General features: G+C 43.6%; 1 protein-coding gene across 4 annotated transcripts in view; it reads left to right on the forward strand.

Moving 5' to 3' along the window:
* Positions 1 to 632: 632 nt before the first annotated feature.
* The window catches only part of St3gal6 (ST3 beta-galactoside alpha-2,3-sialyltransferase 6), a 58,748-nt gene continuing 33,916 nt past the window's right edge, over positions 633 to 25,464 (forward strand). The window contains exons 1-2 of one of the 4 annotated variants that reach the window (XM_057763440.1): positions 633 to 807; positions 18,087 to 18,250. The gene's annotated coding sequence lies outside the window, so the exon portion shown is untranslated. The other 3 variants (XM_057763438.1, XM_057763439.1, XM_057763441.1) reach the window with 3 other exon arrangements.

The raw sequence follows: 25,464 nt of genomic DNA on the forward strand, positions 1-25,464 counted from the left end.
CACAGATGACAGACTTTGTTACAGGACTTGACACATCATCAGCTTTGAATAACACTCAACTCCTTTCCTCCCAGTCAGTAGCTCTTCTCTCCTGAGGGTCATTTGATTGCATGTGACTATTTGACCAGAGCCCAAAGGCTTGAGCTGTGAGTTGAATGCTAAACAATGAATTATTTGACCAACATTGAAATTTAAGAGCATTCAGAACTATGCAAGTATGAGATCATTATTAACACAGACTTTGTCCTAGTGAGAGCTACAGAAAGAAAGAAAAGGGAGGAAGGAAGAGAGGAAGGGAGGGGAGGAAGGAAGAAAGAAGGAAGGAAGGGAAAAGGAAGGGGAATAGAAGGGGAGAGGGAGCCCAACCTTCATTCTTACTGAGGTAACAGCTTTGTTTGAAAGATACAAAATGTACTAAATGTCTAGGGCTACTCCCTCTAACACTAACACTTTTGTATTTGAAGACCAGAGTCTGGAAATTGTGTAGCTTTGTGAACACCCCTATCCTTTCTGCTAGGGACCAAAATGCCTGCTGTGTCTGATGTCACAGACAGTCCAGGCAGCGACCAAACTCTGTTGATTTCTGCCTCCTGAAAAGCACCAAGGGGGAGAATCCCTCATAGCCTCCCGCTTTTGCTCCCGCAGCTTTCCAAACAAACTGGGGCGGGATGGGAGTGTCTTCCTGGCTCTGGAAATCAATCCTCCTACCTTGTCCTGAAGCTACCCGCCGCCCTTCCCGGGCCCTCCCTTCGCAGTGATTTTCCTGTCCTGGACTCCGGGCTGGAGCGAGCGGACCCCGCCCTAAAGGTAAGAGCCCCGTCGTGCGGCTGCCGGCCGGGGGGTCTCTGAGCCCTCCGCCCATCTCCGCGCTGCACTTTCGGCGCGAACTTGGGGGCGGCGGCCACCGTGCCTGCGGCGCCAGCGACAAGGAGGAGCTTCCAGCCGCGTCGCACGCAGCCGCCGGGGACGCGGAGCCGGCGCGGCGAACAGTGAGGGGACTGGCGGCCGTCTCGGACTCCCGGCGCCGCAGCGCCCTGCTCCGCTCCCCGGCCACATCTAGGGAGAAGGAATCGTGTCCGTGCCACCTCGCTCAGGCTTCCGCTTTGCCCCGGCTCGGGGACCCGATGCGACAGGCGCCGCGGGACGGACGGCTGCGCGCTGCGGAGAGCAGAGAGCCCGGGCTGTGGAGTCCCGCACATGTCTCTGCGGTCATCGCGCTCGGGGCTCGGCGGGTAACTCTCTGCGGCTGGCCACGGTGCGGGTTTGCTTGACTAGGGGTGCTAGGAGACTGAGTCCCACACCCAGCTCGGGGTTTGGGGGGTGCTGTCCAGACATCCCGGCTCTGCAACCGCTGAGAAGTAGAGAACGGGGCTTTGTGCGCTCTCATTCCCTCCGTCCCCTGCCAGCCCCTAGAGATGCCGAAGCCATAGGGCCCTGAGACCCTCCAGTCAACCGGGTGTGCGGGGTGCCTGGCCGGGAGCTCTACTGTAGTGTCCTTGGTATCCTGGAGCTGTTAGGAAGAAACCTGGGAGGTCAGCACCCAGGAGCACCAGGACCCTCCTCTCCTTAATCTCCCCTGTGCCTGTGATCTCCGACTCTGTGAGTTGGGAGGCCGACCCGGGTCGGTTCCTCGTTCACCATTGTTTGTGAAAGGGGCAAGTGAGTCTGGAAGGTTCTTCTTCTCTTTTACCATACAAAGTTTCCCGAGAAATCCTCCTTGCCACGTTAAAACTAAACCTAACAAAATACCGAGGCAGCTTGTTTGGAACAAAGGGCGACGGTGAGAAAACTGCAGTTTGAGCTGCGGTGAATTTTTAAGATAAGGGAGAAGAAACTTGTTATTTTGCGGTCGTTGCCTCCGGAGCTTCCGGGGGCTTCAGTTCTTTTCTTGTGCACTGTTATTTTGGGTTAAAAGAAAGTCTATAAAAAGCGAATTCTAGAAACTAAAGAAACTCAAAGCGTCGTCTTTTAGGATCTTCAGAGGAAGCCAGGAGAAGGACAGGCTGGGGTGAAGAATATAATGTTAAAAAATTGTGTGTAGGCTGGGACGGCTAGCCTATCGGGAACAACACAGAGTCTAAATTCTGAAGTCAAATTTGTTTGTAAGAGGACCTTAGCACCATGGCTAGAGGATGATTTAGAATGGCAGAACCTTCCTGGCTCTGGTGCCCCATCCGGCTGACCTTCAGGCCTCTTAACTCATCCTCAGATCTCTGTGGCCCCTTCTATTCGGCTTCTCTGACTATTTAACTGTGCAGGTCTTCAAATCTAACTTTCCCTTCCAGTTTCTGACCACAGAACTGTCTTTTTGTTCACACGCCTGATCAAGATGCCCAGTTACTTTTCATCAGAAAACATGCTGATTTGATGTTTGCTAATGGGTTCCCGTTGCCTCCTTTTCATCTCTCCAAGGATCGCTTTTCCAATCAAGATCAGAAAAAAATCAAAATTAAAAAAAAAAAAAACCTTAGTTACTTTGACTTTGAATAAGGCTGGCTATTTCAGAGGCTCCTCAGATAAAGGCAGTTTTGGATCAAGGGAACTTTTGTAGGAAACATTTGTATGAACCTGATTTGTTTTTCCGAGATGCCTCTAAGGCTAATGTAGAAAAGGCCGAGTGGGCATTCATTGCTTAATAGCCTTTTCCTTTACAAATATTCTTGCCCAGTCCCTGATCACTTTCAGATCCCTCTGAATCATGAGGTAGTAGTGATACAACTAAATGGGATTGTGAAAACGTTTGAGGAGACTGACGGCAGCTACCATTTTTTTCTTCTGTCCCAAATCAATGCAAAAACGAATGTAAGAATCAAAAAGAATATATGGACCTGACAGAAGAATGCAATCAACATGCATCAGTCTATCTTTTGTGAAGTTGTAATTCTCAAGTATCCCGTTCCAGAACTCAGTGGCAGAGGACGGAATTCCACAGCCCCTTTTTCAGTTAGAGATATTTCCGTGTTCCTCATTGTGAAGCACAAATGAAGAACGCCCTGCTTCCTACACTCCCCGATAAGCATTGTCAGCTCATCACGCAGACTCCAGATGGCTTTCATGGAAATGATGCTCCTTTACAGGGCTGGGGACATCCCTTTAACCTAGATAATGCCCCCTGAAGAGGGAGGGCATGGCAGAATGGAATGTGTGTGGAGCACCCACTTTGGTCCCCGGTGTGTTCTCACATGTCATTTCATTTCATTTTCCCAGCAATGCTGAGACAAAACATTTAGCCCACTTTCAAAGCTTAAAAAAGAAGAAGACTTCTTTAAGCGGAGCTGGGATGAATCCTGTGAAAGTCTGTCCATTTTACCTCTTTATGGAACCCTGCACACACACACACACACACACACACACACACACACACACTGTAGTTTGATCTGGTTGGTTGTTCTTCCCTACACTCCAGAGAGGCTTGGAGAGATGATGTGCACGCTTTGGTGCCCTTTCCATTTGACATTCTCAGACTTTGTTTCTTCTGCAGAGTTTAATGCACCCGTGGAGACACTGTATCTGACCAATCTAGGCAGTCATCTGACTCCACCGGGTTGTAGTCCAAACTTCTTTGCTTCCTGAAAATATAGCAAGAAGCTCCTTTCTTGCAAAGGTCGGCTGTGTCTTGCCTGTCAGTAGTCTTTCAAAGTCACATTCTCATCCGCCACAATAAAATGAACCTTTTTCTTGCATACTCCTACTAACATGGATAACAGCATACTCTGCAGTTCTGAGTTAGCACTTAGGATTTGAAAATGTATTGGAGGAAGAGACATGGCTCAATGGGTTAAGGTGCTTCCTGTCACGCCTGAGATCCTTTTTGTGGACCCACGTGGTGGAAGAAGAGATCTGATCCCCAAGCTGTACAATGTTGTGGAGCAAGCTTGACTTGTGTGACAGAAGAGTACACATGGCATTGTGTCTGTCAGTTCTTACCAGTTACCTACTGGTTTGTCAGAAATAGTGGCGACTTGCTTTTCATGAGTGGAAGGAGCTCTTTCCTGATGGTGGTGCCTCCTATTGTAATTACCTCAGACTTGATCAAGAGCTTGCCTTGTCCCCTCAGGCTAAGGAAGGCTGAGATTCTGGGAGAGAAGTTATGAGGGTCAGAATAAGGATCCATAAGATCTGTTTTCTCCCATTTTGGAATTTTTCTTCTTGGTCATCACAGTGGGAATTGGTGGCTTCTCTCTTTGCCACACTTTTGGATCAGATGCCAGGGGATTTCCTTTCATGGGAAATTGGGAAAAAGTGGGAGGAAATCAAGCATCTCTTAGGAATCCTTATCATAAATGTTGAAAAACAGTAGAAACATCCTATTTCCCAATTTCTCTTTCTTCTCATATATGTGGACATACATATACAGATGACATCAGTTTTCAGTCGCATGTAAATACTTTGAAGACTCTCTAATCATTTATGTGCTTTTTAATCTCATTGAAAATGGAAGGAAAGTATGGTGAGAACTAAGGCCTCCAGATGAGATGCAGGAAAGTTAGCTATTTCCTCTAGGGTCATTCTTCCTTCCCAGTTATGGAAGTTGGCCTGGAATTGGGATGAGGAGGAAGGGAGCTGCCCTAGGAGGTGAGACAACAGAGGAAAGCAGTTCCCAGTGGATCTCAGCTGCCTCATTGCACTTGTGGTCATTCATAAGGTAGGGCTTTGTTCAGGTACAGAAATACAACTTAGTATGTACTATATAGCAAGAGGGGTTCTTAGAGGATGGAGGGCTACATAGTGTAGTGTCAGACAAAACAAAATCCTTCTGTTCTTTTTTAAAAAAAAGATTTATTTATTATGTATACAGCATTCTGTCTGCATGGATGTCTGCACACCAGAAGAGGGCACCAGATCTCATTACAGATGGTTGTGAGCCACCATGTGGTTGCTGGGAGTTGAACTCAGGACCTATTGGAAGAGCAGCCAGTGCTCTTAACCTCTGAGCCATCTCTCCAGCCCCAAGCCCTATGTTCTTGTAGAGCTTCATGGGAATCAGAATCCGTAGCAAAGGTAAAAGTGAATGAAAGGCACGTTTCAGATGGGATGGGCATTGTAAGGGTGGTGCACCGTGCAGGTGAGGTGAAGAAGGGATGGAGGACAGCCACCAACCTCTCTGAAGCGGGGCTATTAGACAAGATGTGATTGAGGGAAGTGTCAGTCAAGTGGAGAGCAGAAGGAAGGCGATTCCAGGTAGAGGAAACGGCAGCTGCAAAGGTTCAGAGATGTGTGGATGGGAGTGTTTGGAAAAGGAAAGGTCAGTGTGGGAAGGGATGCTGGAAAATGTTGCCCCAGGAGAGAGGAAACAGTGGCATGGAGATGATGTTCGGGATACAGAAGGCTGGCAGATTTTATGGGGCCATCAAACTGGTGCAGGAGATTGAGGGAAAGTTGCTGGAGATACTTAATTGCAGGTTGCCTTTTCCCAGGGAATTCTAAATCACCCCCGACACATACACACACTGCACGGAGCTGTAGCCTCGGGTGGCTGGCTCACAGTCAATCATGGAGTTTCTTTGTCATCCCAGCCATAGGCATAGGTGTACCCAGGGGCAGGGCACAGAGAACCTGCACTGTATGCCTCACAGCCTCTGAAAGAGTCTCACATATTTGTTTTACAATGAACCAAATGCCCCATGTCCCTGTGAAGCCTTTAGATTGACTGATAATGTCTGAATCCAGATACCAGAAACTAATTATCTATTCAAATTAAGTCATAGCTGAAAACAATTAGCAAGACAGTCGCTTCTGAGAGTGGCAATATTCTAAATAATTCAAAGGCTTTGGCTTCCCTGAATTTATATCTTATCCTCTCTGCAGTCTGTCATCTAGGTTCTTTGTACAGAAGTCTTGTCTCTTTGTCATGGGAAGGCACTATCTGTGACAGTTCTTCTCCGTCCTTCTCTAGACACGATCTGTGACAGTTCTTCTCCGTCCTTCTCTAGACACGATCTTGGATGTGTGAGGGTAGTTCACAGATCTGAGACTTATTATTTCTGATAAAATAGTAGTCCTGGCTTATCAGAAATGCTCATATGTCATGTAAACTTCCAATTATTATTTGATTCCAGAAGGTCTCATGTGACCTGCATACCACCCACTGGGAAAGACTAGCCTAGTTTTTAGAGAGAAACTAGCTTTTGAGATTCTTTGATATGTTCATTTCTCATTACATATCCACTATCTGCTTTTCTTTGACTTCTAAAAAAATGTAATGATATATTTTTATTTTTATGTACATTGGTGTTGTTCCTGCATGTGTCTGTGTGAGGGTGGCAGAACCCGTGGAACTGGAGCTATGGACAGTTTTGAGTGGGTACTGGGAATTGAACCTGGGTCCTCTGAAAGACCCAGTGTTCTTAAGCATTAAGCCATCTCTCCAACCCCTGCTTTTGGGGTTTGATTCCACTTTTCCCCCTTTTAAAATGGGGTCTTGCTGTGTAGCCGAGAACTTTTAATCATCCCGTGTCAGTTTCTTAACTCCCTGTGGTCTTGATTTGCTCAACTTTATGTTCTTGTTCTCTCGATTGATACGTGGCACGATGTGCCACGGAACCTAGAGTTCGTTCCTGTTTGAGTGGACAGCACAAGGGCCGCACTGTTTTCATCCCAGCATCTTCTTCACCTGGCATCGTGGTCAGCATGTACAGATGGCAGACGGTTGCCAGACAACACGACTGTTCCACGTTGCTATATGTTGCTGTGATAAACACCACGGCCAAAATCAACATGAGAAGGAAATGGTTCATTTGGCTTTTGAGTGGCAGGCCACCATTAAGGGAAAACTCAGAGCAGGAGCTTGAAACAGAAACAGTGAAGGAATAATGCTTCCTGGCCTCTTCCCTTGGCTTGCTTAGGTACCTTCCCAAACAGCCCAGGTTCCCCTACCCCAGGACAACACCTCCCACAGTGGGCAGGCCCCTCCCACATCAATCAGTAGTTGGTGCCCCACAGATATGCCCACAGACCTAACTGAAGGTGGCAATTTCCTCCTCCTGGGTATGCCAAGTCGATAACCAAAATCAGCTATCACCTACGTAATGCTTCTATCAGTGGTTAGTGTTATGATATCGGCTCGGTTACAAAACTGTCATGATCAGCATTCATGCTGGTAGTTACTGTGATTCTCAGTGTGTTATTTGAAAAGCCCCTCCCACTAGAGAAAACAAGTCGTTCCCATGAATCTGTTCATGCTAGTTGAAACTCTAAGCTGAGGGATGGTGGTTGCACCTACTTCTACTCCTTGAGTTTGTGAGGCTGAGGAATGAGGATCAAAAATTTAAGGACTGTCTTGGGGTACATAAGAGAGTCATCTTAAAAACAAAACAACAACAACAAAAAAACCAATCACCAAACAACAACAGACCCAAAAGCCAAATGACAAAGAAAAACACACAAAACTGTAAGGAAAAATAAGTTTTCTTATTCTGGAAAGTTGCATTGAGTTTATGCTGGAGGAGGTGGAATGTAGATGCCCGTGGGTGAATGTTCTCATACGTGTTCTCCTGTGCAGCAGACTGTCAGAACCGTTTCATAACTCCCGAGTGATGGTGATTTGTGTTGGGCTCCTCAGGGTTGTGGCTGCATTAATGAGGCATTTAAGAGCCACATCAACAGGAATAGCAGTTAATTGACTCTTTAGGAGTAAGACATCTCGGCTGGGCCTGGTGACTCAGGCTTATTCTCACCGCTGCTCTGGAGGCTGAGATCAGAAAGTCGGAAAGGTCAAGGCCAGAATGGACAACTTAGCCCATGTTTCAAATTTTGGGTCACATAACATGTATGAAGCCAAGAAAGGGGGCGGGGAAGCTTACAAGCTTCCTATTTATAGTTTCGTGCATTTTCCCCCAAGCAGTTTCTTAGGTCACACTTTCATGACTTACTAAGTTCCAACTGCTTATTCTGGTGTTTCCGAAATACCTATTTGGCACTTACTTAGTGGGAGACATATTTAGTGCCCTGAGGAATGAAAAGCTCTCCTTATTAGAACAGACAGAGCTGAGTGGAGGAAAAGATTGGCGAGAAGTGGGGGTGGAGTCAGGTTTTGGATAACTGCTGTCACCCACTGGTACTTTCCTAGCATGCACAAGGCACAGAGCTCAACCCTTGCACCACACACACAAATAAACGCACCAGAAAATAAATTCTGCTGTGGTGGTTCACGCCTTTAATTCTAGCACTCTCTAGGCAAAAGCAGGCTGATCTCAGAGGCCAGCCTGATCTACAGAGGACAGTCAGAGCTACACAGAGGAACCCTGTTTCAAAATTCCAAAATAAATAAATGTAAAAAATAAGATAAATAAACAAAAGACAAGAGAATTTTAATCTAGGCATTCAAGTGGATGAGCAGTTCTTTGTTTTTAACAGGAGTTAGTTTATAATTTTAACAGGGCGTGATGATTTGAAGTTTTCTGCAGTGAATGGGTCTTGTAACAGACACTGCTGTCAAGTACCTTGATATTTGGAGCCAATACTTCAGGTAAACATCAAAGGACTTAGTTCTATTTTATCAAAATTCCTACTTTAAATAACTAGGATATTAGAGACCATCATGCAGTTTGAACGTAGGGTATACACGATTGCAGACTTTGTTTTGGAGGACAGATCTTGCCTACTTACTACAAAAGTCTTTTTTTTTTTTTTTTTCAAAACTGGTGGGCAGAGTTCTTTGACGTTCTAAAGAACCATATTCTTAGGTTGGGAGATGATGGTACATGCGTTTAATGCCACTACTCAGGAGGCAGAGGCAAAGGTAGACGGATCTCTGTGAGTTCGAGGCCAGCCTGGTCTAAGAGTGAGTTTTAGGGTAGCCAGAACTGTTTAAGAGAGAAACCCTGTCTTGGAAACACCAAAACAAGACAAAACAAAATGAAACAAAAAATCATATTCTTTTAAAACTTTTCTGCTCAAGCACTCTTGCTATGAACATTCCTATTCCAGTACAGAAAACATTCACATAACATTTCTTTATCATATATATATATATATATATGTACACACACACATATGCACACATACACCTATATACACATACACACAGAAATACACATGTAGTTATAGTCATCCCTGTTTTTGACATGACTTTATGTGTACCTACTTTCTTAGACTCTTCTGTACCTGTTGCAAGGAGGGCTGCTTGTTGGTTCCCGGCCGCTTAACCACAAAATAATCACACAAAAACTGTATTAATTAAATCATTGCTTGGCCCATTAGCTCTAGCTTTTTATTGGCTAACTCATATTAATTTAACCTATTTTTATTAATCTGTGTATCGCCACATGGCTGTGGCTTACTGGCTAAAGTTCTGGTGTCTGTCTCTAGTGGGGCTACATGGTGTCTCTGAGACTCCACCTTTCTTTCTCCCAGCATTCAGTTTAGTTTTCCCCGCCTAGCTTTGTTCTAACCCTATCAGGCCAAGTCAGTTTCTTTATTCATTAACCAATAAAAACAACACATAGAAGGACCTCTCACACCATGTACCTTTAGCCAAATTTGGGGTATCAATAGATAAGGTAGTTCTCTTTAAAGAGCAGAATTCTAGAAGGAAGCTTGGTGGGAGGTAGGAGGGTGGAGACAGTGTTTCAGAAACTTTATCAAAGGTACTCAGGCATGACTCAGTGTCTGAGAACTGCTTCAAGTTTAGCATTATTAGAGCAGAATGTTCAAAGTTGAGCACCTCTAGATATGAAACATTAGAGGCTGTGGGAGCCAACTTGATCAGAATTAAGGCCCGTGGCTTATATATTTACTTACGTTTTCCCTTAAGGATGTGCACTTAGGGACACAGCTCTACATAGGCAGTTCATAATGGTTAAATTCTACATGTTGTTCCAAACATGGATCTGGGCTTTATAGCTGGCATCTAGTAACTCCCTTTTAACTGCTGCTCTTACAAGAAAATGATTGAAATGTTATTATTAGCCCACATTGGAAGTTTCAAAGATAGAAATATTATTTATTACTTGTGCTTTCTGAGGGGTAGGAGTCTAAAAGCCATGTGACAGTAGTGACATCCAATGGGAGCAATCAATAGGTCTCATGAAAGTATATGCTTTGAAACTAAGATCTTATGTAATAGAAGCTGTATGTATCCATCTACAGATTCCTTTTTGCATAATTATATTTTCATAATTTATATGCAAATTTTGGTCCATTGTGCTTGATATAGATTTGTTAGCTTTGCAGTTAAATTTCACTTCCCTCCTCTCCCTTGAAATGATGAAGAAAGAATTTGTATTCACTGTGTATGTATTACCTGATGCTAAATGCCCGCATTATATTGAATTCTAGAAAACCTTCTCTACTCCCCAAATCTGAGGTTTACTAATGCTACCATTGCTTAGGTGCTTTTCATTTTGCTGGTTATTGGGCAATAGGACCCAGCACATTCTAACCATAAGAGCTTAAAGCCCTAGGAAAAACATAGATGTGAAAGGAAGAACATTGGCAGTTCGTTGAGCTGTAATTAGCCTGGAGATGGAATGTGAGGGGGAGCTCTGCAAGGAGGACAGGAAAATAGAGAGAAAGCAGGTATCTCAGCACGTTGCCAGCACTGTGCAGGGCAGTGCACCCTTATGGGCCCGTGCTTATCAAACAGACGCTACATTATCAGTCTTCGCTTTGCTTATAGAACTTGCCAGTTTGCCGGTTCAAACAGACAGGCTTTTGGCACTTATATTCTTCTTAGAAGCCAATTGCATTGCATTTCCAGTTCCACACTGGCCTCCTGGGAGCTGTTCCTCTTAGGTGAACTGATCACTCAGGCAGATGTCTCAGCCGTCTGTAAGGAGGTGCTGAGCCCTCGCTGTGTGACACTGGGTCATTGATTCGCCTGTGAAATTTCAACGGGGCTGCCAAGACCCCTTTGTCTTGGACGATATTATTTTCTTTAACGATTTATGGAGATACATTAAATGTGCCGAGGACCCCACAACCCATATGAGTAAATCTTGATAAATTTCCCCCACATTAAACAGACCCGGGCCGGCTGCCTTGGATGAAGCAGTGGAGTTCCTGGCTTCAGAAGGGCACCACCTGCTACTAATCAGTCACTTCCGCTCCTACGTGACCGTGATGTTGGCTTCCATCAAGGTTCATAGTGTTTTGGCTCCGTCCCTTTAGCACTGGTGTTAGTACCTGTGCACTCTGAAGACTCCATTGTGTCATGAGGGCCTGGTCTCCCTGGGAAGGTGTTACCTCTTGTCAACCCTAAAATGGGAGCACCTGATCAGTGGTGTGGTCTTATTTGGAAACAGGGTTGAATCTGATGTAATTAAGAGGAGCTCATACTGGAATAGGATGGGCCCTTAAAGCAATTAACTGGTGTAAGGTTGGAGGCCTGGTGGAAACACCAGGTGATGGGAGAGGTTGGAGGGATGTGTTTATAAGCCCCAGAATGCTCAAGATTGACAGCACAACGCACAGAGCCAGAGAGAAGGATCACTACAACTCTCAGAGGGAAGATGCGCCTGCCAACACCTTCCTTTCAGGCTTCTAGACTTCAGAACTCTGTGAGACAGCATTTGTCTATTGCTTTAAGTCCCCTATCCCACGTCACCCCATTCCTGAAGCCCTGGACAGTGGATCTGCAGGACACTGGTAGAGAGGGTCTTGCGGGGTGGTGATGCCCTGCCTCTCGTTGGGCATCACTGGCATTCACCTGGCTCTGGGGCTTAGGGGCTCAGGTTTGCCTCCCTGGGTGTTCAGAGGCAGCTTCTGCCTAAGTTCCCCTTGGAACTTAGACCCCCAGGCTTCCTCTAAGACCCTTTGTCCCTCCCTGTCTGAAAGAGCCTCACTGGGTGACAGGGTTCAGTATCATCTGGTGACTTTGCCTTCTCCCTTATCAGTGTTTCAAGTGCACTTTCAAGGTCCCCCCTGAGTTTCTTGGTTAAGATACAGATGAACTTTGAGTACCAGCCTTTCTACCTTTCAATTGGCTTTCTCTGAACAGGTCTTTCCCCAGGCCCAATATTGCGGGTGCAATTTTCCCATTTCTCTGCTTGCTCCAGAATAATTTTTTGAAAACAAAACAAAATAAAGCAAAACACTGGGAAGGTTGCATTTTAAAACGAAGGCCCCCTTTTCTGAATGGTGTGGTGTCTTGTGGTTAGAGGCTTCATTCTGCTGAACTTAGGCGTATTAAGGAACATTTTTCATTTGAGAAATAAAGCCTTCCACTCAAAAGCAGCTTGACAATGAGATTTTCATTAGCAAGGAACTGTGCAGAGCTTATGAGTCTACTGGAGGGGTTTTTGTCTGCCCCACCCCCCACCCCAGCAAAGACTGGTTTCAAACTGCCTTACTACTTAATCTAGTTTTTATTTGGGGCCAAGTTTCTAGTGTGATCACAAGGAAGGTACTGTTTTGCAATCCCCAGGGCAAGTCCGCAGACATGGCCCAATTCCTGAGCTCTGTGCTGGTGCCCTGCTTTCCAGGCCTAGGGACTCAGCTCGCAGCAATTCTTTACGCTCTGAGCACGTCTTTTAGTCTCCAAGGACGTCCTGAGCCTAGAGTGGCTGCAGAGATGTGCACTGTCCTGCATCTTCAGGGCACTTAAAACCCCAAACATAAAACTTGCAGAAGTTTAAAAAAGTTAGTTTTGTCTTCTGTTTTTTTTTTTTTTTTTTGTCATTTCTTAGTCCATCGATTGTCTTTAGCTTCTAGTTCTTGGCAATTATACCTGGAGAAAAGGGAGGGAATTTTAGGCTGTTTGTATCTTCTAGATAACATATGTGTTTATCATAAGATAAATTATAAAGCAGCATACCTGGGACAAGCAGTTCTGAGGTCAAGGGCAGGACCAAAGGTTGTTTATGCTCGGGTTAACTGTGTTTAATTGTGTAACTAGGGATTTGCCTGACAGGTGGCCTTGTTTTCAGCTCAACCCATGCATCCTGAGATTCTGTGGTGGACGCTAAATGGATGGGTAGTAATAGATCTAGGATGGACGGATGAGTATAAAGAGGGGGACGAGGAGGGGAGGAGGGGAGAAGGGGAGGAACACAAATAGGTCACTGCTCCTTTCTCTGGCAGGTTTTCTTACTAAAGTGCTAATGGGATTTCAGGTCTGCTGAAGCCTGGGAGGGTTTTCTTGGGCTTCAGCCAGGAATTGAGAGGCACTTTCTTGCCTTGCCTATGGAATGTGCTAGAGCATTCTTGTAGTTCTTTGTGAAAGCAGCACCAAGTACCTGGACTCCATGGAGACTCCAGTGTGCGGGCATTGCTTCTTAGGTTGGGAATGCTAATTTCTTTTGATTTCCCACCTTGGGAATGGTGCATATTTTGTTGGAAATCATCTCAAACCACCCTGAGAGAAATGCACTTCTTTTGAAAATTGTGGACATTCAGTAAATTGTTATACATATTTCGAAATATCTAATATTTGAGGTTGGCCCTTTTTTTAAATATTTATTTATTTATTTATTATGTGTACAATATTCTGTCTGTCTGTATGCCTGCAGGCCAGAAGAGGGCACCAGACCTCATTACAGATGGTTGTGAGCCACCATGTGGTTGCTGGGAATTGAACTCAGGACCTTTGGAAGAGCAGGCAATGCTCTTAACCACTGAGCCATCTCTCCAGCCCCTGGCCCTTTTTTTGATGTTTGTTTATAAAAATGTTGAAAGCTCAGGAATTCCATAGAAAATTCTATATAGCTCTGGCAGTATACCTTGTTCTAATGCCCTTGATCTAAAAAAACGCAGCAAACACAAATAGATAGATCCTTATTTTCAGTTACTAGGTCTTAGGCATTTTGTTGAGTTGTTTAATTGCCTGTCTGTTAACATTGTCTCTGTTTCACAGTAGATACTTCACAATCCTTTTTAAAAAAAAAATGGCAGTTTTTATGTTTGTACTTTGGGTTGTTTTCTGGACGGAATATAGGACCAAGCATTCCAGAGAAACCTCAGTTTATCTGCTTTTCCACACGGCTGATTTTCCTGCAGTCAACGTGGTTTTTGAAAGAGATAGAAAAATGTATTTGCCTCCTCATTAGAATGCCTTTTTTTAAAAAAAAAAAAAAACAAAAAACAAAACATAAAACAATAAAACCCCAAACAGAGTTTCTCTATATAGTCCTGGCTGTTTGGAACTTGCTCTGTAGACTAGGCTGGCCTTGATTGAACTCAGAGATCCAGAGATCCGCCTGCTTCTGCTCCCGAGTGCTGGGATTAAAGGTGTACTCTGCCACACCCAGCTAGGATGCTTTGTTTTTAACATTATCATAGGTTCATATAAACTAGAAATCTGTTATCTTAAGATTTTTGTCATTTTTTTGTATGTGTGTTTGCATGATCACAGGTTCATATGAGCTTGCGTGTGTGTGAATATTAGAGACAACTTGTGTTTACGACTGACAGCGTACCTTATTCTAATGTCCTTGAGGCAAAAATGCAGCAAATGCCAATAGATTTCCCTCTGCCCTGTCGTTTCTGGTGACTGCTCTCAGGCTGCTGTCGGAATGGTTGCAGGTGCTGTTCCATCTGTCTGGAATGCTCTTCCTTCCTACAGACCCAGACATGGTCCCCAGCAGCAGCCAGGGCCTGGTCGACATCCTGGCCGCAGCTGGCAGTGCAGTCCTCAGGTTGGCATGATCCCGGGCATGGCGCCTCCCTTGGTCACCACCATGGCCACATGTTGTTTCGTGTGATTCACACTCAGCTTTCAGAAGCTGTGTCTTGCCTTTCCCTGCCTGGATTAGTTCTGATGGCTCCCAGCCATAATTTGAAAAATGCTCGTGAATGGCTTGCTGATGTATGTCTCTGAGGCACTGTATCCCTGGTGGCATTGAGTAGACACTGGGAGTTTGTTTATGGAGTGTCAATGATGTCACTTCAGAGGTGAAAGCAGTGCTCTGAGTTAATTTTACTGAATAAATACTGAATTTTAGTCAATATTTGTCACTATAAGAATTATTTGTCAAAAAAAGAATTATTAATCTACTGACATTAGAAAGTAAATACACAATGTATGGTTTCATAAAAATAAATAACTGATGGTTTATTTGTAATAAATAACTAGCAGCCTAAATGAAGACGCACCTCTCGTTTGTAACTCGGGTTAGATCATCTAACAGTGGTGCACATGTTGGCACATGGATTTGTCCTGAAAAGCAGGACAATTTCTAACACAGAGATCTTAAGGTTTGACTTCTGCTGTCTCTGAGCTTGATTCCTTTATTTTAAAAGTATCTGAAGGGGTCAAGACAGAGGATGTAGCGGAGAAGAGTTGGAAGGGACGGAATGATCTAGGCTCACTCAGGCAACACAGAGGTGGTTTGGGTTTTTGCTTGCTTGCTTGCTTTATTGTTTTCCCTTCTTTGCCCAGTATTGGGAAACTCCGGCCTTACAGTAGCCGGCCAAGCACTTCCCCACCAAGCTCTCCCCAGCCCCGCTGCTGTTTGTTTACGTTGAAACAGGATCTTACTAGTTGTCCAGGCTGACTGACCTTGGAGCTGTTCTGTCCCAGCTTCTAGAATAGCTGGGTTTACAGACTTGAGCCAGCAGGTCTGCCTTGGTCCTTGTTCATTGCAATAGTATTTTCTCCCAGAGGGAAACTAAAGAATGTTTACAGTTTGAGAAATGGGCTACATTCAGATCTGTATATATTTCTCCAGGGAAGGTTTTGTATAAGGTTCAGAACTGATCGAAAAACCCATTTTACTAGGTGAGTTGGGGAGTAAAGCAAAACATGACCAATCAATTCCAGATGGGTATTAGGTGAAACGGCAGGACTAGGGAAAGAACGGAAAGCCACAGGAGAGCTACCATTTGAGGCCTTGAGAGACTGTTTCCTTTTACAGGTACTCAATTTTATAGAAATCATTGTGAATAACTACTTTAGAGCCTTCTTTTTCACATTCTGTATTACCATAAACTAGTAAATTATTGGCTGTGGTTTCTTTTGTTTTAAATGGAAATGGCTGGGCGGTGGGTGCACACATTTTTAACCCCAGCACTCAGAGAGGCAAAGGCAGGCAGATATCTATGAATTCAAGGCCAACTTGGTCTACGGAGTGAGTTCCAGTACAGTCAGAGTTACCCGGAGAAACCCTGGTTTCGAAGCCCCCCGCAAAAAAGAGAAGTGAACTGCATCTTCGCAGTTGTGTGTAATTAGTATTCAAGATATGACTGTAAGGTCCTCAAAATAGCATGATGTCATACTTCTTCCGGAACTGGGTATGTCCTCATAAAACCTCTTGCCCTGTTATTAACTATCTGCCCCCAAATCAGGGTTGGAAAGGACCTTTGAGTGTGTTTTTTGTGTGTACATCTTTATCTATATGGATGTGTGTACACATAGATATGTGTACATATATGTATATATGAAAGCACAGGACCTCATTTAGGAAAAACTTCTTCTTGTTCGTGTTCTCTCCTTACTATACAAAGTGTGAGGCCATGGACGAGTGATGTTGGAATCACCTGGGGGCCTGCTGGAAGGGAGGAGAATGAGGTTTTGGCTCAGACCAGAAAGATCAGAATTGGCATGCCCAGCTGATGCCGATGGTTTTTAAGTGCTGCTCTGCAAATCCTGCCAAGTAGGCTGGGGAGCGGAGTAAGTATCTTTAGTAACGAGTGACTCACTAGCCCATGGAGAAACCTGTTATTATCTTTAGGTAGCCTAAATCTTAGGGAATTCTCCCGAAGAAGGAGCTCAGACCCAGTTCTGTGAATGGCTTTCACACCACAGAGTTCCTCTTCATGAAGATCCTTCAACCGTGAGACTGGGCTCGTTCTTGACCAAATGATTTTCCCTGGAGTACCTACATCTCCATCTCCCAGCTGGTTTTGGTATGACCTTGTTGGCTATTTATTCATGATCTGTTCAGACTAAAGAACCCGGAAGAACCTTGCCAGCATTATCATTGGGATTCTTTTACTCCAGTTAGTCTTGAGTGGTATTTGGTTGAAGGTGAGAGAAACCCAGGAACTTTGTGTCCTATATATTCATGGAAAGCAGTTTGGTACAAATGTACAGATTTACCTTGATTCATAATTCTTTAAGTTCAAAGTTCTGCCTCACAGAACTGTTGCATGTAAGGGTGGCCATCCAAAGCACCACTTCTGAGTTCTAAAAGAAAAATAGTATAGTATATAATTATATATGATAATAGTATAGTATATAAGAATAGTATTTTATCTTTTTGACAAGTTAAAAAAATTCTCCATGACTCAGAACATCCACTGGTTTGTGTTTCTCAGCAGTCTGTCATGTGTGTGTTTAGACATACCCTGAACTAGCCTAATGTACTCAACTTTGTAATCTATTTTTGATGGGCTCTATCTTTGCCTGGCACTCAGTGATTTTATAATCAGCACAATTATTTATCTAGACTTCACAAATAAAAGTCACCCTCTTTTTGCTTCTGTATAATTGTTTTCTAAGAGGTCTTCCCCCCTAATGTTTTTAACAGAAGCAAACAAACATGACTTTGGTTGGTTAGTCTGTGTTCCAGTTAACCTTATATGAGAAAAGCTGTATGAGAAGCAGTCTTAAATTTCTTTTCAGTTTGTTTTTTTTTTTTTTTTGAGTTGGCCCGTGGCACAGCTGACACTAGCTGCTGGCTGTGCTTGTACTATGCCCATGCTGTCCTCTTGCTCCTTATTCTGTTTCTGTTCTCTCAACCCCCACCCCCATCTTCCTTTCTTCCACTCTTAACCTCCTAAGGCTTTGAGAGCTTGCAGCCCCTTTTCACTTCCGCATTTAGCAGTAAAGCTGTGTGTGTGTGTGTGTGTGTATGTGTGTGGGGAGAGAGAGAGAGCGAGAGCCCGAAAGTTAGACAGTTGTTTCTTTTACTTCCAGTTTGCTTTGGATTAATTGGGCTGAACACGATATTTTTCAAAGAAATTGAGCTGGATCCTTTGGAAAATCAGTCTGGAAGGACAGAAATGTAACGTGGGGCTTGCTCGGCTGTTTGGTTTTGTGTTTATTTCATTTAGCTTTTGTGTTTGGTATTCTCATCATCCCATAACGCAGTCTTTGGGAACTCATAGCTCATCTGACTAAAACAGTGTTCATATTATATTTGTTACTGGTTTCACCTCCCTGCAGCCTAGCCCTCCCCTAAATGTGCCACCTCTGTGTTTTGTTTCAGCGCTTGCAACTGAAGCCACAGCACACCCCTTCATCGTGGATTGTTTCCAGGATCCAGGCCTCCACATGTCAGCAGTAGTCTCCTGATGCCGTCCATCCTCCTCCACCCCTCCTCACTGTTTTCAAAGAGAGAGGGCCTTCAGGAAACACACCCCAAAAGTGCAGGTTGGTGGAGGCAACTCAGCCTTGTCTCAGGTTCTTTAGATGTGAATTTCAATGCGGGAAATGTGGAGTCACTTGCAGGTGGCGTGAATGTGTCTGTTTCCAGCTGCATGCTGTTCTCCTTTCAAGTTCTGCAGGCGGCTGCAAAGCCCAGAAGACATAAACCAGTCAGTTTGTCTATTCATAAGGCAGGCTACTGAGGCTGGGAAACTTTTGTTTGTTTGTTTGATAAATTTCATGCACCAACTCATCATTTATTCTGAGAAAGCTTTAAAGCAAAAATATTCATCAGGAATTGGCTACTTAAAATCAACTCCCCCCCTTTCTAGAAAATTTGTTACAGTGGATCCCTTTAAGCCCTTTGTTAGCTTTTGTCTATTTGCACATCTGTATGATCCTGAGTGCCACTGAAGTTTTGTCTCTGTGCGTATCTGTGTGATCCTGAGCGCCACTACGCATGCTTGTGTGCCAACATGCATACTGTGGAGGCCAGCAGACTAGCTGCCGGAGTCAGCCCTCTCCTTCTACCAAGTGGGTCCTAAAGACCACGCTCTGGTTGTCAGTCTTTGTGGAAGGCAGCTTTCCCCACTAAGTCAGCGGTTCTCAACCTCCCTCATTCTGCAGTCCTTTAGTACAGTTCCTCATGTCGTGGAGACCCCCAACCATACAATTATTTCCTTGCTACTTCATAATTGTAATGTTGCTCCTGTATGAATCGTAACGTAAATATCTGCTATGCACAGAGCTTGAGAGCCACTGTGCTAAGCCATCTTGCTGGCTCAACATTACCATCTTATTTGCTAATCTTTTTGTACAGGACACATCTTGATTGAGGATATTACGCTTTAGCAGCACTGGCAATTTAAATATTCACTGTGTCTTGGAGTTTAGTCCTTGAGAACTTCTTGAGTTCTTATTTATTAATCCCGATACGATATGATTTGTGGTTTTTCATAGCCCACCCCACCCCAGGATAATCCCGGTTCTTACGCTTCACTATAGTGAACCTAGACTTGGGTGGTGGGATGAGATCCTCGGTTTCTTCCTGCTACCAATCTCTTGATGGAATCCGACCTGTAATCTTGATTTTGCCTTTCTTGTCAGTCTTCCCATTTTCTAGCATCAAGGAGATGGGATGATTTTGAGAGTCTCTATAATAACAGAAGTCAAAGATTCAAGACCCAGCCCTGCTGCCGACATTGTTGGTGTCCTCGGGCAGGTTTTGTCCCTTCTATGGAATGTCTCCATCAGGATGAGAGGGATGGAAAAATAAATAACCCATTTTAGAGGCTGATTTTAATGACTAAAGATGTCTACATCTACAATATTCAGAACCGTCTTGCCAGCAAAAAGTCCTGAAAAAAGGGTTTGGTGAATTTTAGCCCTTTGTTGTTATCTGCTGCTCAGTGTGCTGATGGGGTTTTGTCAACTTGACAGGCTGGGAGGAGGAACCCTCAGCTGAGAAAAGGCCTCCACTTGTGGGAGGGCCTGGCCCATTGTGGGCTGCCTGGACAGTCCTCCATGGTCTCTGCTTCAGTTCCTCCCACCAGGTTCCTCCCCTGACTTCCCATTACAGACTGTCGTTTGTGATGCTCCCCACGTTGCTTTTGACCAGTGTTTTATCACAGCAATAAAAAGCAGACTACTGCGTGCATACTATGTCTGTATCCATTTGCTGCCCTAGAGCTTATAGGCTTTCCAGTCTTCACCCTCACCTTGTTAAACATGTCGAGTCGCAGTATTTGCTTCCCCATCTAGAACACAAAAGCTAACTCCTTCTCAACACAATAAGAGATCTTGGTATAAGATGAACCTAGTCACCAGCTTAGATGATTTGTAAGGGTTTTGATTAGGAGGCGTGATAAGCATGAGTAATCCCCGCAACTGGGAAGTGGAGGCAGAGGGGTCAGCCAGACTGGCTATGTACAGTGAGTGTGAGGAACAACTAGCTATGGGATACCTGCTTCTAGAAGAAACGGAAAGGATTTGAAATACTGACTATAAATTGGGATTTGCTTGATTTTTATTATCACTCAGTAGCTGTGTAGTTTTATTACAAAAATGATAGAGAAGGTACTGTTTCCCTGGCAGAAGTAGGATTTAATTTTGAATTTCGCCGAAGAATTCTCACTTCTGTTTGGGATGCTTTTAATTTTACATTTAGAAGTATGTAATTAAGGAAGACTTCCTGTCAGTAGACACTTAGAAATGTCAAAATTAGTGTACAGACATAATTATTGTTACTGTGGTAACAGAAAGTGAATTCTTGAGGCTATTATAAGCATTATGTCATGTGTTCTGTAAGATCCTTATCTTTTGTGTTTTCAAGATAGTTTTAGGTAAAGACTTGGTGTATGGCCAGTTTCACTAATTCTAAAGAAACATCAAAATAAGATTTAAAAAGTTCTTACAACCTGCCAGTTGCTTAAATTGCATGCCTTAGTTGTAACACTTCTATTACATAACATCATTATTCCCCATTTTATAGAGGACAAAGAGACACAAAGCAGCTCAGCAGATTCCAGAGTCTTTTGAGTAGTTAGGAACTGCGGAGACGGAAATCTAAGGTGTTCAACTGACAGGCATCTGAACGCTCAATTAAGTTGTTGCCTCCAAACTGCAAATTGCATGAAAAAGATGACGAGAAATAAATGGAAGGGCTAAATTATATAAAACTCTCAGATTCTGGGCTCAGCGGTTTTATGGGCATGTGCTAGATAGCCAGTCAAAGGCTCACTGTGGGTTCGTGGCAGGATGGGGACCGGCTGCACGTGGAGAGCTGGAGGCTACCTCTAACACGTGGGCTGGAGGCCACTTCTAACGTGGGCTGGCTTAAAGCGAACATGAGAGATCTTTCCGAGTAGCTGAGTGAGACGGAATGAGAAAGAGGGTTTGAGATAGCTGCCTGGGAGCTTGAGTGTGGATGGGCAGAGGTGGAAGTGGAGATGCATTCAGGGAAATGACGTACAACCCAGGCTCTTGGGGCACCACCCAGAGGGAAGTGGGGTAGATATTTAACACCATAGAGATCAGCAAGCATGGGACAAAGGAAAGACCAATGACGTCACAGTACCATTTAATTCCTTACTGACTTGCTTATTCGTTCTGTTACTGAAGGTTAAACACTTCTGACGAGTTTTTAGGTTTCTTTTTCACAATCTTGGCTGTTCTTCTGTAGTTTAGTACTTAGGGACACATTCTGTCTAAGTGTCTTAAACTTTTGATTCCTCTAAGATTGTCGTTCCTGGATCCAAGCTGTAAATCGCAGTAACTGGAAATAATGTTGTCAGAATTTGAACCGCGATTCATTTGGCACTTTTAAAAAGACCTTTACATTACACTTATTTTTTTTTGTTTTTATTTATTTAATTATTTCTTTGTGTGTGTGTGTGTGTGTGTGTGTGTGTGTGTGAAGAAACAGATGGGGGAGGAAAGTAGGCACATTACCAAGATAATTTATGGATGTTGGTTCTCTCCTTCAATCATGTGGGTCCTGGGGTTGAGCTCAGATTCAAGAGTGGTTCTCCACATTTCCTCTCCCAAACATGAGTGGTGTCATGGGACAGTGGTAGTAGGTAGGGGATTGAAGTGGTAGTTCTGCTGTCTGGTGAGTTCACAAATAAACCACAGACTCGAAGCCCAGCTCTTCTTCAACCCCCCTTATCCTCAAAGGGTGTTTGGTTTGTTTCTTCCAAGACATATCTATTCATTTGCCATTTTGAAAGATGCCACTTGGTGGTACCACCTGTAATGGGTTAAGCCCTCCCACAATCATCAATCAAGATAATTCAGTACAGACTTGCCCACAGCACAGCCCAGTGGGGGCATTTTCTCAAGTGAGGTTTCCTCTTCCCAAATGACTCTAGCTTGTGCCAAGCTGACATAAAACTATCCTGCACACATGGCTTGCTCAGCTTGGTTTCTTATACAACCCAGAACCATAGTGAGCCGGGCCCTTTCACATCAATCACCAATCCAGCAAATGCCACACAGACATGCCCAGAGGCCCTTCTGATGAAGGTAGTTCTTCGGTTGAGGCTCCTTTACAGGTGACCCTAGTTTGTGTCTGTGGAGCCCACAAGACCGTACAGTAAATGTCCAGCTGACAGGTTCATAAAAGCAAACCCACAAGTGTACAACTTATGGGACACCCGTTTTACAGAGCTGCAGGAACACTTGTCTTTTGGAAAAGTCACTGTCATATCTGTAAAAACCTTGTGAAGCCATGATTCTTCCCTTCCAAATGGGATTCGTTTCCAAATCACCTCATCAGTGTGACTTTTATACAGGCAATGGAGTGACCTTGCTTCCTTCCCCCCCCATAGCAGAAGACTTTTGAGCAGTAGCATTCACTCTTTGTTCTAACAGTCAAATTTGCATAGAGTCAGTCCCACAAATTTACCTGCTAACAGACCACGTACAGGAGGGCAGCATGCCCCACCTTAGCTAACAAACAAATCTAGGCATCCCCTCCCCCACCCAAAGCTGGTTATCACAAAAGAGATTAGATAAGGAGAATGGGTGAATCCAGGATTCAGGATGTTTAACATCTTTATCTAATGGTTTGGAAAGTCAGGTGTTTCCCTTGAATGCTGGCTCTTTCCTGGGTCAGGCCACCTGTTCTGGAGTAAGGCTTTGTCAGGTTCTACCTGCCCTTTTTATGATTTTGATATGCATATTATCATTGTCCTTGTCTAGGGAATTTTCCAGCTGTGCCTGTGAGAACTAGAAACCTTGCGGAGATCAGGCCTTATTCTTTCTCCTCCACGCCCCTTTCACTTCATTTTCCCCCTTGCATGAAAAATAAAGAAGATGCAGAGATAATGTGCTTGAGTTAGGTTTTCCCCCCTCAGATTCTTGCCTGCCATAGACATCCAATTCTGAGCCCTGAGGGAGTGCTGAGGCTGGCACTCAAGGCCCCTAGTACTTCACAGGTGACTCTAGTCTGTGTCAAGTTGACAAAAACTAATTAGTACTATACTGTCCATAAAAACATATTTCTACCTGAAAAACTTTATTTGAATGTTCACTGTAGTTTATTTATAGTAAACAAAAACCTACAAAAAAATCAAAGTCTTCTTTCCAGGGAAATAATAAATCAATTTCTGTGTACCTAGCCACAGTGACATGTACCCAGCAACACAAACTCTGGGTACAAGCAGAAACGATGAATGTACCCTTAATATATCATATCAACATAAGTAAGATACACCCTGTTTCACTGTGTTTCTATGAAGTTATATAAGTAGTGCAACTAAAGTGATGTCATCAGGTTGCCAGGGACCAGGAAGGAGGGGCAGAAAGCTGACTGCAAGGAGGAACAAAGGGAATTGGGACGTGATGAAAGTGTTTGCTATCCTCACAATGATGGTCGTTACAGGACTGTCTGCATTCTCCAAACCTCATCAGATTGTACAACTGAACTGATGAAATTACTGTATATAATTTCTGTTAGAATAAGGCTAATTTTTAAAATTAAGCACAATCATTTATATTATCAAATACTTTTTGCAGCTGAAATCTTCCCAATAATATATTAAAATAGAAAACAAGGTCAGACTATTGCTCAATGATGACTCATGCTAGTAATCCCAGCACGTGACTGGTAGGCACAAGAGAATCGGGAATTCAAGTTTAACTTACAATAGTGAGTTGGAGGCCAGCCTGGGCTACATGAAACTCGGTCGCAAAAAGAAAAAAAAAAAAAGAATTCATCTCTAAAACAAGTGGACCACCAGGCAGTAGTGGCACATATCTTTAATCCCAACACTCAGGATGCAGATCTCTGAGTTTGAGGGCAGCCTGGTCTGCAGAGTGAGTTCTGGGATAGCACAGAGAAACCCTATCAAGAGGAGGAGGGGAGGAAGGGGGAACGGAGAGAGAGGTTTCTGAGATGAAATACATTAATAGATAGACAGACAGACAGGCAGATTGATAGAGGTGCATCCCTGAGAGAAAACGGGAGTACACAGAGGGAGTATAAAACTTCCTTGTGTATGTGCAATGGAGCAGAGTATCAAAGAATATCAAGAGAGAAGTTCCAAGAATAGGAACTTTAGTTCATTTATTTTTAGCATTTGATATTTTAGCATCCAATACAGTTGCTGATAGCTGAGTGGTTTTTGTGCCTGCTGTGCTATTAAAAGTAAAAATTATGCTGCAAGTCATTTCTCTCTTTTTCATGTGTGCCATGAACATGTCCCCTGTGGGTGGGGCTGGGGGAATGTGGGGGTTTGGTCATCTGCTTTGGCAGTGGCAGCTTACGTTCAAGTAGATGAAAAAGGCTGTCTGCATATGCGCAGGATGAAATCTATCTAGCAGAGCACTGGCTTTCTGCACAGACTGAAAGAGAACGGTGTGTGTGGCTGAACATTAGTGCATTATCCAAGCAACTGATGGATGGAAGACAAAGGAACTCATTAGGCATGATGCTGCTTTTCTGCCAGGAAAAAAGAAACAGCTATGGCTTTTGAAAGTGGCTAGAATTTAGATAGTTGAGGAAAATTTGTTGAGACTTCTCAAAAAAAAATTTTTGGAGGGGATAAAAACCAAGTTATAATTTTCTGTTGGTTTATTTATAGGTGTTTTCCTCATTTTAATATTTTTTAAACATATGGTAGTAGCTAATAACTTCATATTTAAAGTAATAGTTTCTTTTGGCATAATAGTGCCCGTTATTTGTGTATGTGCCCTGTTTCTTTAATTATTGCCTATTGAAAACTTTGAGACGTTTCTAGGAGAAAATTCCATCGATAGTTTAAACTATCTCTATGTGTGATAGATTAAGGTGTTTGTAAGTCAGTGCATTTTAATAAACACTTATTTAATGTGCATCATAACATTACTTTCTATTTGCTTTGTATTGGACATTGAACCTAGGCCTCAAACATGCTAAACACATGCTCTATCACTGAGCTACACCTCAGTCTCTATGTTTTCATTTTAAAGTATATAATTAAGTTCATAGTGTTATAGTCAAAAATACAGTTACTATAGGTTTACTTAAAATACAGTGTAAAATTGTGGGCTATGAGATCAGACAGTTGTCAGTTTGAATTCTGACCACTGGTCTAAGTATTAAGCAATTTCACTGAGTATTTTAAACCTCTTGACTTAGTTATTATGTACAAAAGGACTTAATACTATGCTGTGCATTTACTGTGTGCATAATGAACTCTGCTATTATTTGCATGGTCATGACCTACAGAGAATAAATG

This window comes from Chionomys nivalis, chromosome 3, assembly GCF_950005125.1.
Source record: "Chionomys nivalis chromosome 3, mChiNiv1.1, whole genome shotgun sequence".
Lineage (NCBI taxonomy): Eukaryota > Metazoa > Chordata > Mammalia > Rodentia > Cricetidae > Chionomys > Chionomys nivalis.